Consider the following 17,870-nt stretch of genomic DNA (forward strand, 5'->3'; position numbering starts at 1 on the left):
ATTGATTTAGAAAGTCCAACGATTTTGTGTTCTTTGTCGCATCACTTTGATGACATTCGGCCAGGTTGTCTTGATGTAAGCGAATGATATTCACAAAATGTATCGATTAACCATCTCAAACATTTGCTAATGCTTGGCGAAGTTCGCTGCATATGGTTCTCGACAAAAAAGCTGTTTAGGAATATGCCAAGGTTTCTGAATGACGTTTGATGTCTCGCTTTTCATTCCAGTGAATCTGTATCTGTAACAAGTTGACGGCTTAATACCATAAAACGTCATTTGATGGCTTGCAATGCGCCACACTTTTGGGATGCTTTTGAAGTTTTTCATCACCTTCTATTGTCACAAAATGTTTTAAGCAATTAATAACAAATCGAAAATGAATGAAGATCAAAGGAATTTTCACACTTCACAGGGTAACTACAATTTGGTTTCAATCTTAAACTTGATGGCTGTTCTTTAAAGTTAAAGTTGGACGAAATTGTTGGCAAAAATATTTGAGGTTCAGCCGAGCCTTGTTTTCTATGCCCTTCGTAGTGGATCGCAATCGTCAAGTTATTTAAAAACAGGTAAAGGCGTGCTAAGTTCGGTCGGGCTGAATCTTGGGAACCCATCAACAAGCAAAATTGCAAATTTTGCCCATGAACATGCCACTAAGGAACAGGGGCAAACTTCTCACATATCAATGAGTGCAGTGCGATTAAAGTTTTAAGCTCAATGATGAGGGGCCTCCTTTTAATAGCCGAGTCCGAACGGCATGCCGCAGTGCGACACCTCTTTGGAGAGAAGTTTTACATGGCATAGTACCTCACAAATTCATGGGCTCAAGAAGTCAAATCGGGAAATGGGATCCATGTTAGGTTATATACCGATTTGGACCGTACTTGGCACAGTTGTTGGAAGTCATAGCAGAACACCATGTAAAAAATTTCGGCCAAATCGGATGACAATTGAGGCGTCCAGGGGGCTCAAGAAGTCAAATCGAGAGATCGGTTTATATGGGAGCTATTTCAGGTTTTTGACCGATTTGGACCGTACTTGGTACAGATGTTGAGTTGTTGGCAGTCAAAATAGAACACTATGTGCAAAATTTCGGCCAAATCGGATGAACATTGAGGCTTCCAGGGGCTCAAGAAGTCAAATCGTTAGATCGGTTTACATGGGAGCTATATCAGGTTATAAACCGATTTGGACCGTACTTGGCAGAGTTGCTGGAAGTCATTGCAGAACACCATGTGCCAAATTTTAGCCAAATCCGAAGAAAATTGCGGCTTTCAGGGGCACAGGAAGTCAAATCGGGAGATTGGTTTAAATGGGAGCTATATAAGGTTTTTGAACGATTTGGACCGTACCAGGCACAGTTGTTGGAAGTCACAATGGAACACTATGTGCAAAATTTCAGACAAATCGGATGAAAATTGAGGCTTCCAGGGGCTCAAGAAGTCAAATCGTTAGATCGGTTTACATGGGAGCTATATCAAGTTATAGACCGATTTGGACCGTACTTACTACAGTTGTTGGAAGTCACAACGGAACACTATGTGCAAAATTTCAGCCAAATCGGATGAAAATTGTGGCTTCCATGGGCTCAAGAAGTCAAATCGGGAGATCGGTTTACATGGGAGCTACATCAGGTTTTTGACCGATTTGGATCGTACTTGGCACAATTGTTGGAAGTCATAACAGAACACCATGTACAAAATTTCGGCCAAATCGGATGACAATTGCGGCTTCCAGGGGCTCAAGAAGTCAAATCGGGAGATCGGTTTATATGGGAGCTATATCAGGTTATAGACCGATTTCGACCGTACTTGGCACAGTTGTTGGAAGTCATAACGGAACACTACGTGCGAAATTCCAGCTAAGTCGGACAAAAAATTTTGGCTCCCATGGGCTGAAGAAGTCAAATCGGTTTATATGGGAGCTATATCCAAGTCTGAACCGATATGATCCATTTGCAATCCCCAACGACCTACATCAATATTAAGTATCTGCGCAAAATTTCAAGCGGCTAGCTCTACACGTTTGACCGCTATCGTGATTTCGACAGAAGGACGGACAGACATGGCTAGTTCGAATCAGAATTTCAAGACGATCAAGAATATACATACTCTATGGGGTCTTAGATCAATATTTCCAGGTGTTACAAACGGAATGATTAGATAAGTATACCCCCATCCCATGGTGGTGGGCATAAAAATTGTTTTTTGTTTTTGAGATGAAAGACTTGCCAGAAATATTGCAAGTCGTAACAAACACTACTCCTTAATCCGGACCTAATTTAACCCGTTAACACCTGACCTTCAATTCTATTCTCCGATTTTAATGAAATTTCACGTTTGTAGTACCTCAAAGTATTGATCTAGGACCCCATAAAGTATATATATTCTTGATCGTCTAGACCTCCTGTGTCGATTTAGGTTTAACTGGCAGTCTGCCACCAGACCCACTTAGACGTTTTCGTCCATTGTGATGCCACAGGAGCAGCAGAAGGAAGATCTTTTCTAGTTTCTACCGTTGAACCATCCAGATCGCTTTAAAAAGCCCAATAACTTGCGATTGTTCTCATCCACTAAATCAGACAAGTTCTCAAAGAAATGAGAACCCAAAGTGGAACTCCTTCTGACTGCTAGTGCAGGACACACACAGAAGGTGTTCTATAGTCGTTTCTTCTTCGATGTCCTCACAAAGTCGTAGCTGGCAACCTTCAGTCTGTCAGCATGTTTCCGATTAAACAGTGACTTGTCATGACGAACACAATGACTGAGATGTCTGTTTTTGCCAGTGACAGCAAAGCGGTAGACCTCTCCAAATCTACATTAGGTCACATAGTTTTGGAATGCTCACAGTCCGCTCTTTGTCACCACCTAGCATTCGTTGTCCTTAGGGCATGGTCCTGAAAACTTAGCTTACATGTCGCTAGGGGCATACCTACAGATTTCGGTATCCCTGGAATGTGTAGGGTAGTTCCTAGTCTCGCAAGCTCGTCCGCTTTGCAACTCCCTGGCATATCTCTGTGGCCCGTCACCCAGAACAGGTTAATATTGAACTGTTCAGCCATCTCGTTGAGAAATCTGCGACATTCGAAGGCAGTTTTTGTGTTCAGAAATACATTGTCCAGGAATTAAATGGCTGCCCGGCTGTCTGAGAAGATATTTATGGCAATCGCTGTGATGACATTTTATCTTAGTCATTCCACCACTTTTTTAATTGCAAGGATCTCCGCTTGATACACACTTCAGTGGGTAACATTTTCGATATGACCAATTCTAGATCTTTAGAGTACATCCCAAAGACCATCTGGTCGTCTAGTTTGGAATCATCCGTATAGAAATCTATATAAGTTCTGTTACCACGAATATCGTAGTTCCAATCGGTTCTATCAGGTATGGTGGTACAGTTCTTTTTTTTAAAAGCGGCTTAGGCAGGGTGTCATCCACACTGTAGGCCACGGTAGCGCAGAGTTTAGCATGTCCGCCTATTACGCTGAACGCCTGGGTTCGAATCCTGGCGAGAACATCATGAAAATTTTCAGCGGTGATCTCCTCCTAATGCTGGCGACATTTGGCAGGTACTGTACCGTTTGGTATGGTAGCCATGTAAATACATCTCCACAAAGAGGTGTCGCACTGCGGCACGTCGTTCGGACTCGGCTATAAAAGGGATGCTCCTTATCATTGAGTTTATACTTGAATCGGGCAGCACTCATTGATGTGTGAGAAGTTTGCCTATGTTCCGTAATGGAATTTACTTTTTATCAAAAAGCGGTTCAGGTAGGGTGTAATCCACACTGCCTGGAACATCGGACATTGTATCAAGGATAACATAGTGTCCGTAGCCGCCACATTACCAAAGAGAAAGCTCCCTTAACCTCCCGGCAGGGGTCGCTGCAATTTTGGTAGCCACAATGTCCAGAGGCCTAAGATGTAGCATTGAATTCAGTGCATCAGATGGTGTCGTCCTCAGTGTGGTTGTGATGCACAAACCAGCCATATTTTGGATCCGGTTAAGTATTGAGCAGTAGGTGGACTTTGAAAGCGCCGTCCACCAGACCACAACACCATAAAGCATTGTAGTTCTCACAACTGCAGTATATACCCAATGCATGGCACGCGGTCTAAACCCCCCAAACTTTTGCAATGGTATTCTTCCAGGTGTATAGGGAAAGAGTTGCCTTTCTTGCCCTTTCCAGTTATGCCCTTTCCGTATTGTGGAAGGAAGGTTTCTTACTAAAGGGTGATTTTTTTGAGGTTAGGATTTTCATGCATTAGTATTTGACAGATCACGTGGGATTTCAGACATGGTGTCAAAGAGAAAGATGCTCAGTATGCTTTGACATTTCATCATGAATAGACTTACTAACGAGCAACGCTTGCAAATCATTGAATTTTATTACCAAAATCAGTGTTCGGTTCGAAATGTGTTCATTCACCGTAACGTTGCGTCCAACAGCATCTTTGAAAAAATACGGTCCAATGATTCCACCAGCGTACAAACCACACCAAACAGTGCATTTTTCGGGATGCATGGGCAGTTCTTGAACGGCTTCTGGTTGCTCTTCACTCCAAATGCGGCAATTTTGCTTATTTACGTAGCCATTCAACCAGAAATGAGCCTCATCGCTGAACAAAATTTGTCAAAATTTGAACACATTTCGAACCGAACACTGATTTTGGTAATAAAATTCAATGATTTGCAAGCGTTGCTCGTTAGTAAGTCTATTCATGATGAAATGTCAAAGCATACTGAGCATCTTTCTCAATGACACCATGTCTGAAATCCCACGTGATCTGTCAAATACTAATGCATGAAAATCCTAACCTCAAAAAAATCACCCTTTACAAGAATATAAAATTCAAAAGTTCGGCCAAATCAGGCGTTACCCTTTTACGAGGCTATACCAACTTGTGCATCGATAAGTCCATTCTTTTCTATTTTAATTGGAAACAGGAGGCAATTTATAAAATCATAATTCTTTCGTCACTTGTCAACGTGGTGAATTGACTCAAATGTCTATTGTCTTGGTAAGGCGTACACCTGTAATTTGTACATGAATTTGCCTTGATTCATGCACCTGAGTCACATGTCTCTTGCAGAATTCCTATCCAAATCATTCCCGCTTGCCACAAATGTTTTTCGATAATTTGTATGAAATACATTTTCGAAATTCTTTTAATCTGTAAAATTCCATCGAGTACCCAACCATCGAGTGTCGAAATTTATTATGGACTGCCAATTGTTCATAGCGTGGAAAATTTGTTTAATTGATATGAGCACAAATTAAGAAAACAAATTATTTCGCAGGCACAGTCATCAATGTTCACGGTCTGGCACTTTTCCTGCGGTTTTTGGTAGCCATGGGCAGGACGGATGGATGGCAAAATGTTTCCAGTTTCTGTGTTTTTGTGCATATAACCCACAAATGCCAAGACGTAGTGTAAACACACGACACGTCTGCATAATGAATTTGCGGACAGCTACTGTTTACGCCGCGTATCGTTTGTGGGAATCTGGCATTACGCGCTATTTTGGCTAAGTAGAATTCCAAAAATTGTTTTGTGTTGTGCTTATGTCCGTCCATATGTCATCATCATCATGATTGTCTATCATACGCTTTGTTTCAATGACCATGGACAGTGGCACAAAGCAGCTGGTTTTGGTTGCATGTGCCACATTCAACCAAATAAACATTTTAATGGAGACGCTTATTACTTTGATTGTGGTCAAGAAACAGTCAAAGAGTTATTTAAATGCATGTGCAACAATGAGAGATTTTTTTTTTTGTGGGTAAGGATGGGAAAATGCTTTACGCATGTGACGAGGGCGTCTGGACGCCGTTATCAATGGTACCGGCTAAAAATCCACCCTGTGTCATCCTTGGGGAATAAATCCACCTCGAAACCTCTTTCGTATTACTTCGATGTGGAACACATGAGGGCAGCGATGGTGTCAGCATATTCTACAAGAAAGGTTTCGTCTGAAATTTCTATGCGTCGCATTCCATCACAACTGTCATTTCAAAGATCTGGTCCAAGTATGGAGCCTTGCGCTGCTCCTTGCATTCACTCGTTCCATCCTGAAAGTTATCGATAAGTACCCTGTTATGCAAGTAATTGCAAATTTTGCCCATGAACATTCCACTAAGGAACAGTCCGAGTTCCAAGTTTATGCTCAATGATAAGGGGCCTTCTTTTTATAGCCGAGTCCTAACGGCGTGCCACAGTGCGACACCTCTTTGGAGAGAAGTTTTACATGGCATAGTACCTCACATATGTTGCCAGAATTAGGAGGAGAAAACCACTGCTGAAAATTTCTGATGGTCTCGCCAGGATTCGAACCTATGCGTTCACCGTCATAGGCGGACATGCTAACCTCTGCGCTACGGTGGCTGTTATATAAGTAACCTCTCATTAATCTCATCAGATACGCCGGTATATTAAAGTCCTCTCTGAGAGCTTGGAGAATGTCAGATCATCTGAGGCTATTAAACGCGTTCTTCACAGCCAGTGCGGCCAAGAGCACAATCGGCCTAAAGTAGTGGTTCCTTTGCCTATCTACCTCTACTATTTCCACCACATCTGTTAGAGCTCCGATCAAGGACATTCTTGCCCAAAAGCTATGTTATCTCATAGAGAGCCCCCCTCTCTGAATGAAGGCGTCCTGGAGCCGTGACTTTATAAGTCGCTCTAAAAGCTTGTCGGCCGTGTTCTGCATACAGAATGGCCTCTATGGGGATGGGTATGTTGGATCACCTTCGCCCCTTGCTTATGAGCACTAGCCTTTGTCTCTTTCATACCTCCGGAAAACCACCTTCAAACAGGCAGCGGTTAACCATTGGTAGAAGAAATTACGGTCTGTTTTCATCTATCTGCCTGATGACCTCGGCCGGTAGTTTATCAGGTCCGGGGGCTTTTCTGCTCTGAAGGCAGCGGGCTGCTTTTCTAGCTCCTCTATCATAAACGGGCTTATGTTGTCAGTGGACTCTTTATAAACATCAGTTCCTTTACGGCCGTATCACAGTGTGTGGAACGCATGGCGACCATTTGGGTTGCCCAAAAAGTAATTGCGGATTTTTCATATAGTCGGCGTTTTTTTCACAGCTTGTGACTCTGCAATTGCATTCTTTCTTCTGTCAGTTATCAGCTGTTGCTTTTAGCTTGCTTTAGAAAAAAAGTGTAAAAAAATTATATTTGATTAAAGTTCATTCTAAGTTTTATTAAAAATGCATTTACTTTCTTTTAAAAAATCCGCAATTACTTTTTGGGCAACCCAATAGAATTCCTCCGGTTTTGCGTTTCTCTTAAGTTTGGCTTCTTGTTTGAACCCTTGAGTGGAGCGGACGTTTTGTTATTTATCTCAGCAGGAATTTTCCTGTAACTCGTAATAGGTCATTGCTTTTGGAGGGGAAATTTAGGTTCCCTCAAGGATAGCTGCGATAGAGGTATCCAATAGGTTTTTGATGATATGCGTCTGTTTCCAGGGGAGCGGCAGATCTAGAGCCCGGGAGTAGGCTTAGAATAGACTCCAAGGACCCAACAGCTGCGGTAGTGATATCAAGCTGACTGGTGGAGCGGCTGCTCCAGGCTCCACTAGCCGACAGACGACTGGTCAGCAGGGGCTTTTGACGAGGGCACTTGGTTCGAGTCTTAAGGACAAATCCGAACTTATTCTTTCTTCGCATGCCTATAATTTAGGAGGTTGTAATAATGGAAGACGCATCGCTCTCAGGTATATTGAGAGGCTTGGCGCGAATGATCCCAAGACTCTCACTTATAGGGAGAGAGACTCTCTTAATAGGGCTAGGAAATTCGCTGCACAGGCTACCCCAAAGACTACATGTCTAGATTCGGAAACTGCAACGCAGGCAGCCAAAAGGCTGAGGTCACCTGGAAGGCATCTCATGCTCAAGATCCTTTTCTAATGTCGCAGGGGACAGTTTGGTGATGGCAGTTTTTGACAAGGGAGAAGAAACGGGGTTGCATACCTAGGAATAATTGAAGTGGGATAGCCAATGGACAGTCATCACTATGTACCGATGTCCTTGTGGAATTTCATGGGTCTCCGACAGTTTGTGACGATGCAGGCTGGTATTGGGGCCGATACAGACTAATTGCCCTCGGGGATCAACGCTCAATTGAAATGTATTGTTATGCGCTAAAAAAAGATTGGTGAGATCTGGCCAGGTTCAGCACTAGATTTAGTCAAGAAGGCAGATATTACTATAACCTGATAGCTGCCATATAAACTGATCTTGGATCTTGACTTCTTGAGGCACTAGAGGGCGCAATTATTATCCGATTATGGACCGATTTGAACCGACCGACAACTGTGATAAATATGGGAGTAATTCTTATCTAATATGGCTGAAATTTTGCAGGACGTGTTTTGCTATGACTTCCAACAACTGTGCCAAATATGGTTGGAATCGGTCCATAACCTGATATAGTTGCCATATAAACCTCTAGAGGGCGCAATTTCTATCCAATTTGGCTGAAATTTTACATGGTTATGGTGTTTCGTTATGATTTAATAACTGCGCTAAGTATGGTTCAAATCGCTTCATAACCTGATATAGCTGCCATATAAACCGATCTGGGATCTTGAATTCTTAGGCCTCTAGAGGGCGCAATTCTCCTTTGATTTCGCTAAAATTTTGCATGAGGTGTTTCGTTATGACTTCCAACAACTGTTTCAAATATGGTTCACATCGATCTATAACCTGATATAGCTGCCATATGAACCGATCTGAGATCTTGACTTCTTAGGCCTCTAGAGGGCGTAATTCTTATCCGATATGGCTGAAATTTTAAATGAAGACTTCCAACAAGTGTGTCAAATATGGTTCAAATCGGTCTATAACCTGATATAGCTGCCATATAAGCCGATCAGGGATCTTGATTTCTTAGACCTCTAGAGGGCGCAATTCTTATCCAATTTGGCTGAAATTTGCAGGACGTGTTTTGTTATGCCTTCCAAAAACTGTGTCAAAAATGGTTCAAATCGGTCAATAACTTAATATAGCTGCCATATAAACCGATCTTGGATCTTGACTTCTTGAGCCTCTGGAGGGCGCAATTATTATCCGATTTGACTGAAATTTTGCAGGACGTGTTTTGTTATGACTTCAAATAACTGTGGCATATGTGGTTTAAAGCGGTGCATAACCTTATATAACTGTCATATAAACCGATCTTGGATCTTGACTTCTTGAGCCAGTAGAGGGCGCAATTCTCATTTGATTTCGCTGAAATTTTGCATGAGGTGTTTTGTTATGACTTTCAACGACTGTGTCAAATATGGTTGAAAACGCTCCATAACCTGATATGGCTGCCATATAAACCGATCTGGGATCTTGGCTTCTTGAGCCTCTAGAGGGCGCAATTCTTATCTGATTTCGATGAAATTTTGCACGAAATGTTTTGTTATGACTTCCAACAACTGAGCTAAGAATGGTTTAAGTCGGTCGATAAACGGATATAGTTGCCATAAAAACCAATCTTGGATCTTGACTTCTTAGGCCTCTAGAGGGCGCAATTATTATCCGATTTTGCTGAAATTTTGCAGCACGTGTTTTATTATGACTTTCAATAATTGTGTCGAATATGGTTCAAATCGGTCCATAACCTGATATAGTTGCCATATAAACCGATTTGGGATTTTGACTTTTTTAACATCTTTAGGGCGCATTTATTATCCGATTTGGCTGAAATTTTGTACAACGTCTTCTCATATGACCTTCAACATACGTGTCAAATATGATCTGAATCGGTATACAGCCTGATACAGCTCCCATATAAACCAATCTCCCGATTTTACTTCTTGAGCCCCTAAAGGGCGTAATTCTCATTTGAATTGACTAAAATCTTACATAATGACTTTTTCTATGGTCTCCAACATTCAATTCAATAATGGTCCGAATCGGACCATAACTTGGTATAGCTTCAATAGCACAGCAATTCTTTCCTTTTTCCTATGTTTGCCTAAAAAGAAATACCAGGAATAGAACTCGACAAATGCGATCCATGGTGAAGGGTATATAAGATTCGGTCCGGCCAAACTTAGCATGCTTTTACTTGTTTTTCCATCACTTATACTCCTTAATATCTGTTGTCAAAAACACTAGTCGCTTTGATGGAACAAGCTTTCATTACAGCATATAATTGAGTATATCAATGCTCACAAAACATATCTGGACACACAGATGAACGAATGCTGACGTCATGCCGTCCGGAAATCCATGGCGAATGTGACTATTCTGATTTTTCTTAATCAGTTTAAACATTTATTTTGCTATAAAACCGAATTCTTTAATATTTACGATCCATTTACATATCCATGCAGCACATGTTCGAATATATTTTAAAATTTAATTGCCTGGCTCCTTCCAATGAAAAAAAATTAAGACATTATCAACAACCACATCATTGGTTTATCAATCACCTATGCCGCAGAGGGGTGTCGAAGTTTTTTTGCTACTGCAAAAAACAAAAGGTGATTTGTTCCGATTCATTTTCTAACCGATTTTTTTTTTAATTTCGTATATATTTTTACTGTCGATTGTGTTTATGTCTTTGGTGCATACAAATGTATAATTAATTTAATGAAAGCGAAATGATAAATTATTATTATTTTTTTATAGTCTTTATAAAAAAAAAAAACAAACAAAAAAATGCTAGAAATAACAAAAATCGTCAGCTTGTCGTCTAGTATTTATGTTTATAGTCATTAGCCAAACGGAACAACGACAAAGATCATCAAAAAGTAATTCTGTCCGTCTCGCTGTCCATTCCTCACTCGTCTGTCGCCTTGTCTCCATGGATGCGAGTATTTTTATTTTATAAAAGGCAATAAGATTCGAATCGTTTATAATCCATTGAAGAAATATTTTATATCATTCAAACAACAGCAACAGTAATGACTACAACAACACCAAGTGGAAACCCAGCATTGATATGTCCCCCCACTTGGAGACTACACTCACTCACTCAACAATGCTATGGCACAATTTTTCTTCTCTTTTCCACCTTCCAAAATGAAAATATTTTCCACAGCACGTACAAATTGTTTGGTTTAACCGAGAAATGCTCGGTGTTTATGTTTTTAACAATGCCTCCCTGCAGTACATCCGATTTCTTATAGAAAAGAACATGCTCGCTGTCGTGGGTGTATGGCAACCAATGGGCCTATTGTCAATGTGGTTTGGCAATGGGCCGAAAGAAATAGACACTCAAAGAAAGTTTTTTCTCTAAAGACAAAAATTCTATCTCCGAGATTTGGCGTTTTAGAAAATGGGGGTATGGGAAAGGGAAAATTTCATAGAAATTTTTTCTTTAGAGAAAATTTCATAGAAATTTTTCCTTTAGAGAAAACTTCATAGAAATTTTTCCTTTAGAGAAAATTTCATAGAAATTTTTTCTTTAGAGAAAATTTCATAGAAATTTTTTCTTTAGAGAAAATTTCATAGAAATTTTTTCTTTAGAGAAAATTTCATAGAAATTTTTTCTTTAGAGAAAATTTCATAGAAATTTTTTCTTTAGAGAAAATTTCATAGAAATTTTTTCTTTAGAGAAAATTTCATAGAAATTTTTTCTTTAGAGAAAATTTCATAGAAATTTTTTCTTTAGAGAAAATTTCATAGAAATTTTTTCTTTAGAGAAAATTTCATAGAAATTTTTTCTTTAGAGAAAATTTCATAGAAATTTTTTCTTTAGAGAAAATTTCATAGAAATTTTTTCTTTAGAGAAAATTTCATAGAAATTTTTTCTTTAGAGAAAATTTCATAGAAATTTTTTCTTTAGAGAAAATTTCATAGAAATTTTTTCTTTAGAGAAAATTTCATAGAAATTTTTTCTTTAGAGAAAATTTCATAGAAATTTTTTCTTTATAGAAAATTTCATAGAAATTTTTTCTTTAGAGAAAATTTCATAGAAATTTTTTCTTTAGAGAAAATTTCATAGAAATTTTTACTTTAAAGAAAATTTTATAGAAATTTTTTCTTTAGAGAAAATTTCATAGAAATTTTTTCTGTAGAGAAAATTTCATAGAAATTTTTTCTTTAGAGAAAATTTCATAGAAATTTTTTCTTTAGAGAAAATTTCATAGAAATTTTTTCTTTAGAGAAAATTTTATAGAAATTTTTTCTTTAGAGAAAATTTCATAGAAATTTTTTCTTTAGAGAAAATTTCATAGAAATTTTTTCTTTAGAGAAAATTTTTTTTTAGAGAAATTTTTTCTTTAAAGAAAATTTCATAGAAATTTTTTCTTTAGAGAAAATTTCATAGAAATTTTTTCTTTAGAGAAAATTTCATAGAAATTTTTTCTTTAGAGAAAATTTCATAGAAATTTTTTCTTTAGAGAAAATTTCATAGAAATTTTTTCTTTAGAGAAAATTTCATAGAAATTTTTTCTTTAGAGAAAATTTCATAGAAATTTTTTCTTTAGAGAAAATTTCATAGAAATTTTTTCTTTAGAGAAAATTTCATAGAAATTTTTTCTGTAGAGAAAATTTCATAGAAATTTTTTCTTTAGAGAAAATTTCATAGAAATTTTTTCTTTAGAGAAAATTTCATAGAAATTTTTTCTTTAGAGAAAATTTCATAGAAATTTTTTCTTTACAGAAAATTTCATAGAAATTTTTTCTTTAGAGAAAATTTCATAGAAATTTTTTCTTTAGAGAAAATTTCATAGAAATTTTTTCTTTAGAGAAAATTTCATAGAAATTTTTTCTTTAGAGAAAATTTCATAGAAATTTTTTCTTTAGAGAAAATTTCATAGAAATTTTTTCTTTAGAGAAAATTTCATAGAAATTTTTTCTTTAGAGAAAATTTCATAGAAATTTTTTCTTAAGAGAAAATTTCATAGAAATTTTTTCTTTAGAGAAAATTTCATAGAAATTTTTTCTTTAGAGAAAATTTCATAGAAATTTTTTCTTTAGAGAAAATTTCATAGAAATTTTTTCTTTAGAGAAAATTTCATAGAAATTTTTTCTTTAGAGAAAATTTCATAGAAATTTTTTCTTTAGAGAAAATTTTATAGAAATTTTTTCTTTAGAGAAAATTTCATAGAAAGTTTTTCTTTAGAGAAAATTTCATAGAAATTTTTTCTTTAGAGAAAATTTCATAGAAATTTTTTCTTTAGAGAATATTTCATAGAAATTTTTTCTTTAGAGAAAATTTCATAGAAATTTTTTCTTTAGAGAAAATTTCATAGAAATTTTTTCTTTAGAGAAAATTTCATAGAAATTTTTTCTTTAGAGAAAATTTCATAGAAATTTTTTCTTCATAGAAATTTTTTCTTTAAAGTAAATTTCATAGAAATTTTTTCTTTAGAGAAAATTTCATAGAAATTTTTTCTTTAGAGAAAAATTTATAGAAATTTTTTCTTTAAAGAAAATTTCATAGAAATTTTTTCTTTAGAGAAAATTTCATAGAAATTTTTTCTTTAGAGAAAATTTCTATGGCGTCAGGGGATGTCCCCTATATATTCAGTGCATTGCGTTGGCAATTAGGAAAATTCAGGGTTGGAGGGGGGAAAGAGGGAGTAGTGTTTAGTGATATTCGTCTTAAATTTCTGAACGTCAATATCGGTGGGAAAGACATTAGCCGGAAGTCGATTCCTCATACGATATGCATGGTTCGGTCGACAGGCCAATCCATTACAAACGTGTTTGAGATCCTGGCAAGTCTTGTATTCCTGGTGAACATCCAAACGTCAGGGATAAGAAGACGAATATCCTTGGAACACACGCCATTATAATAACGATAGAGCAATACAACGCTATCCACTTTCCGACAATGTTCAAGAGAAGCAATAAAGTTGGATACTCTACTGTCCGTTGAACCTGGTCAAGTAGATCCAAAGATGATTTTGAAGCTCCTTCTCATATATGAGAATTATATTCCATCCTCGTTCTGATGTATAGATATTGAGAAGATCAGAAGAGATGAAATATTTCTTGCGCCGTTTAAGAAAGCTCAAACACTTGAATGCTTCTTTCGACACTTCGAATACGTGTTTTGACCAACGGGCATCACATTGTATCTTCATGCCCAGGACATCAAGAGCATCTGACTGCTCAATATCTATACCGTTCTTAGGTATCGACGATTGTAGTGGATCAGTGAATTGCTTGTGAGACAAGAAACTGCACTGCGTCTTCTATGCGTTAAAGTCTACTATGGTCGAATGAATAGGAATGACACAGACTACTGTCATCGGCAAATGAAGTCGAAGTCTGACCCAATAGATCGTCAATGAAAATAAGAAAAAGAGTAGGGGAAAGAAAAGAGCACTGTTGCACACCTGAGGTCAATGTATACACATCGGGTGAGTGTGATCACTGAGAAAGTGTGATCACGAACGAAGTTATTACCGACACCAAAAGCGACAAGCTTTGAAAGGAGTGCACCGTGGCAGACCCTATCAAATGCCTTGGAGATCCAGAGCCACGACCTTACTCTCACCAAATTGGTGATTAGAGCGACTCCATCGTTCCGACAAATATGACTTTAGATCTCCCTTAGAGCGATTTCTGCGGAACCCATACTGACTCCCTGAGAAGGTGATGGTTAACCATAATTTTCATAACCTTGGAGAGCGCGGACCCCACCATAGCCCTACCTTATTTGGGGATGGGCTGAACGTTCGCAGCCTTCCAATGCGACGGGAAAACTCCCGCACGGTAAGCAAGGTTGAAAAGGTTGCGTAGTGAACGAGCAAGCGGCGAAGAACACTTACAAAGAACAAGTGTTGTTATACCGTCCGGGCCCGTTGATTTATTAACGTCGGGATTTGCAACAGGGCGAAAGCCACAAGCACATCACACGACTGGAACGTGTATAAGGCAGATCTTAGCAAATTCAAGGGCGAGCTGAAAAGGGCTCAGAACCAATCCAGAAAATGCATGGACAATGTCTAGTGAAGAAACTCTTTAACTACTCGTTGACAAGCACTTCCCGGGAAACTCTCCAACGAACAACGTGGCTCTAGAAGAAGTGGCTCTAGTGATGAACCAGTTGAATTACAAGCTGTGTCTGATAGACTGGTTCCTTGGCTTAGGGAGATATACTCAGCTTGCATCAGCATGTCATTCATACCTGTGGAATGCAGCGAAAGCACATGACAGCAAGAAATATGTCAGGTGGATGTGTCATCTTCGAAACTCAGTATATATGTAGAAAGTATGGCAGCCCTCAAGGCCTTGAATTCTAGGAGCATAAAGTCGAAGTGCGTGGACTTCTGGTCAATGACGTTATGTTAGCCTGTGTTCTCGGACACATCGGTGTTCTGGGAAATGAAAAGGCGGTTGAGTATGCCAGGAGAGACCTGTGGCCGATCTTACACACGTGCCTTTTGTCAAACTACTTAACATAGTAGAGGGGATGACCAATGCGGAGGCGGTGTCGAGGTGGAGTCTGTGAATGGATATCTGATTGCCAGGACACTCTTGCCAAATGACGACGGTTTAGGGAAGAGAAGCTGTTGGCCCTTGATAACGGGTCACCGAGTGCGATTACAGGTCGGGTCTCAGACTGTGCGATAGGCCATATGGCCGTGCACATGGCTTTACCGCGCAAAGACTGCTTTGGGCGATGTCTGGATGAATACGAGAAGGAGACGATCGAACACTTGATCCGCTCATGCCCGTGTTCACAGGATCATAGGCTTTCAAGCCCAGGGAGGCGGTTCTTGTCTACTCTCGGCAAACTTGCAGAGGCGTTTCTTTCGGAGTCCCCTGAGAGACATGAATAAGACGGGTTTGACATAATCGCTTGCTTCCTCTTCTATTGAGCCTCTAGAGGGCGCAATTCTTATCCGATTGGAATGATATTTTGAACGAAGTGTTTCGTTATGATATCCAACAAATGTGCTAAGGATGGTTCAAATCGGTGCATAACCTGATATAGCTGCCATATACACCGATCTTGGTTCTTGACTTCTTGAGCCTCTAGAGGGCGCAATTCTTATCCGATTGGAATGAAATTTTGCAAGAAGTATTTTGTAATGATATCCAACAACTGTGCTAAGTATGGTTCAAATCGGTCCATAACCTGATATAGCTGTCATATAAACCGATCTTGAATCTTGACTTCTGAGCCACTATATGGCGCAATTCCTATCCAATTTGGCTGAAATTTTGCACGACATATTTTATTATGATTTTTAACAACTCTGCCAAATAAGGTTCCAATCGGTTCATAACCTGATATAGCTGCCATATAAACCGAACTGGAACCTTGACTTCTTGAGCCTCTAGAGGTCGCAATTATTATCCGATTTGCCTGAAATTTTGTACGATGGATCCTCCCATGACTATCAACATACGTGTTTATTATGGTCTGAATCGGTCTATAGCCTGATATAGCTCCCATATAAATCGATCTCTCTGTTTTACTTCTTGAACCCCCAAAGGGCGCAATTCTTATTCGAATTGGATGACATTTTACACAGGTCTTCAACATATAATTTAATTGTGGTCCAAACCGGACCATATCTTGATATCGCTCTAATAGCAAAGCAAATCTTTTCTTATATCCTTTTTTGCCTAAGGAGAGACGCCGGGAAAAGAACTCGACAAATGCGATCCCTGGTGGAGGGTATATAAGATTCGGCCCGGCCGAACTTAGCGCGCTTTTACTTGTTCTTACTAGAGTGTCACAATGGACGGGACTTACCTCCTAGTGAACTCACCTATCGGGTTGGGCTACCCATTGATCCTAAACATATTCTAAAAAATAAAACTATTTTTCGTGATTTTTCGAACATATTCTCGCTCGAGGAGGAGAAGGCCACCGTATCGCAGAGGTTTGTATATCCGCCTATGGCACTAAACGTCTGGGTTCGAATCCTGGCGAGACCATCAGAAAAAATGTTCAGCAGTGGTTTTCCTTTCCTAATGCTGGAAACATTTGTGAGGTAATATACCATATAAAACTTCTCTCCAAATAGGTGTCCCACTACGGCACGCCGTTCGGAGTCGGCTATATAAAGAAGGCCCCTTATCATTGAGCTTTAACTTGAATCGGACTGCACTCATTGATATGTGAGAAATTTGCAATAAATTTTCTCCAAATGCAATATTTGCTTCAAATTTCGTCTAAAGACCAAATTTCCATAACAATTGCTTTTAAAATTTCAGTAATTTTAAAGATTTTTTAAATATTTTTTTTTTTCTCAGTGCACTACTACTTAAGTTTATCTATGGCCATGCAATCACACTGCAATTAGCAAGTGTTTATTGATTGCTGATCCACTAGCTATGCCTGCTCCGCCGATACCCCATCACTGGAAATATTTTTGGTAATGAACTGCATTGTTGTAAATTCGAATCCTATATGGAAATAAATAGATCGAACTATTGTATGGTGCTCGAGTTTTCATTAAAAACAAAGAAGGAGGGTGAAGAAAATGATTTCTCACAATTTTTGATGCTTAGCAAACCACTACAAAAATGTTGTTGTTTTTAAGATTTCAAAATCACAAAACACTCATACCTTACCGATTATAAAGTGATGCCTCAAGTTGTTGGTTTTGGTTTCGTTTTGTTTATTTTCTCTTGTTTTAACAAATGTTTTACAGTCATTTTCAGTGATCTCCGAGTGTATACAATATATGGTTGCAGTTAATAGCAAGGCTGTATTTTGGGGTTTTTAAAGGCCCTGTGATATATTGGGTTGCCCAAAAAGTAATTGTGGATTTTTCATATAGTCGGCGTTGACAATTTTTTTCACAGCTTGTGACTCTGTAATTGCATTCTTTCTTCTTTCAGTTATCAGCTGTTACTTTTAGCTTGCTTTAGAAAAAAAGTGTAAAAAAAGTATATTTGATTAAAGTTCATTCTAAGTTTTATTAAAAATGCATTTACTTTCTTT

At 38.4% G+C, this 17,870-nt stretch overlaps 1 long non-coding RNA gene across 1 annotated transcript in view; it reads left to right on the forward strand.

The window, feature by feature from the left end:
- Positions 1 to 17,265, forward strand: part of LOC106088248 (uncharacterized) — a 17,302-nt gene extending 37 nt beyond the window's left edge. Inside the window, exons 1-3 of the long non-coding RNA XR_001221412.2 lie at positions 1 to 75; positions 231 to 416; positions 17,177 to 17,265. The exon at positions 1 to 75 is cut by the window's left edge and continues 37 nt beyond it. This is a non-coding gene — a long non-coding RNA (uncharacterized LOC106088248). The remainder of the gene's footprint in view (positions 76 to 230; positions 417 to 17,176) is intronic.
- Positions 17,266 to 17,870: the final 605 nt, after the last annotated feature.

Source organism: Stomoxys calcitrans, chromosome 5 (genome assembly GCF_963082655.1).
Source record: "Stomoxys calcitrans chromosome 5, idStoCalc2.1, whole genome shotgun sequence".
NCBI classification, from domain to species: Eukaryota; Metazoa; Arthropoda; class Insecta; order Diptera; family Muscidae; genus Stomoxys; species Stomoxys calcitrans.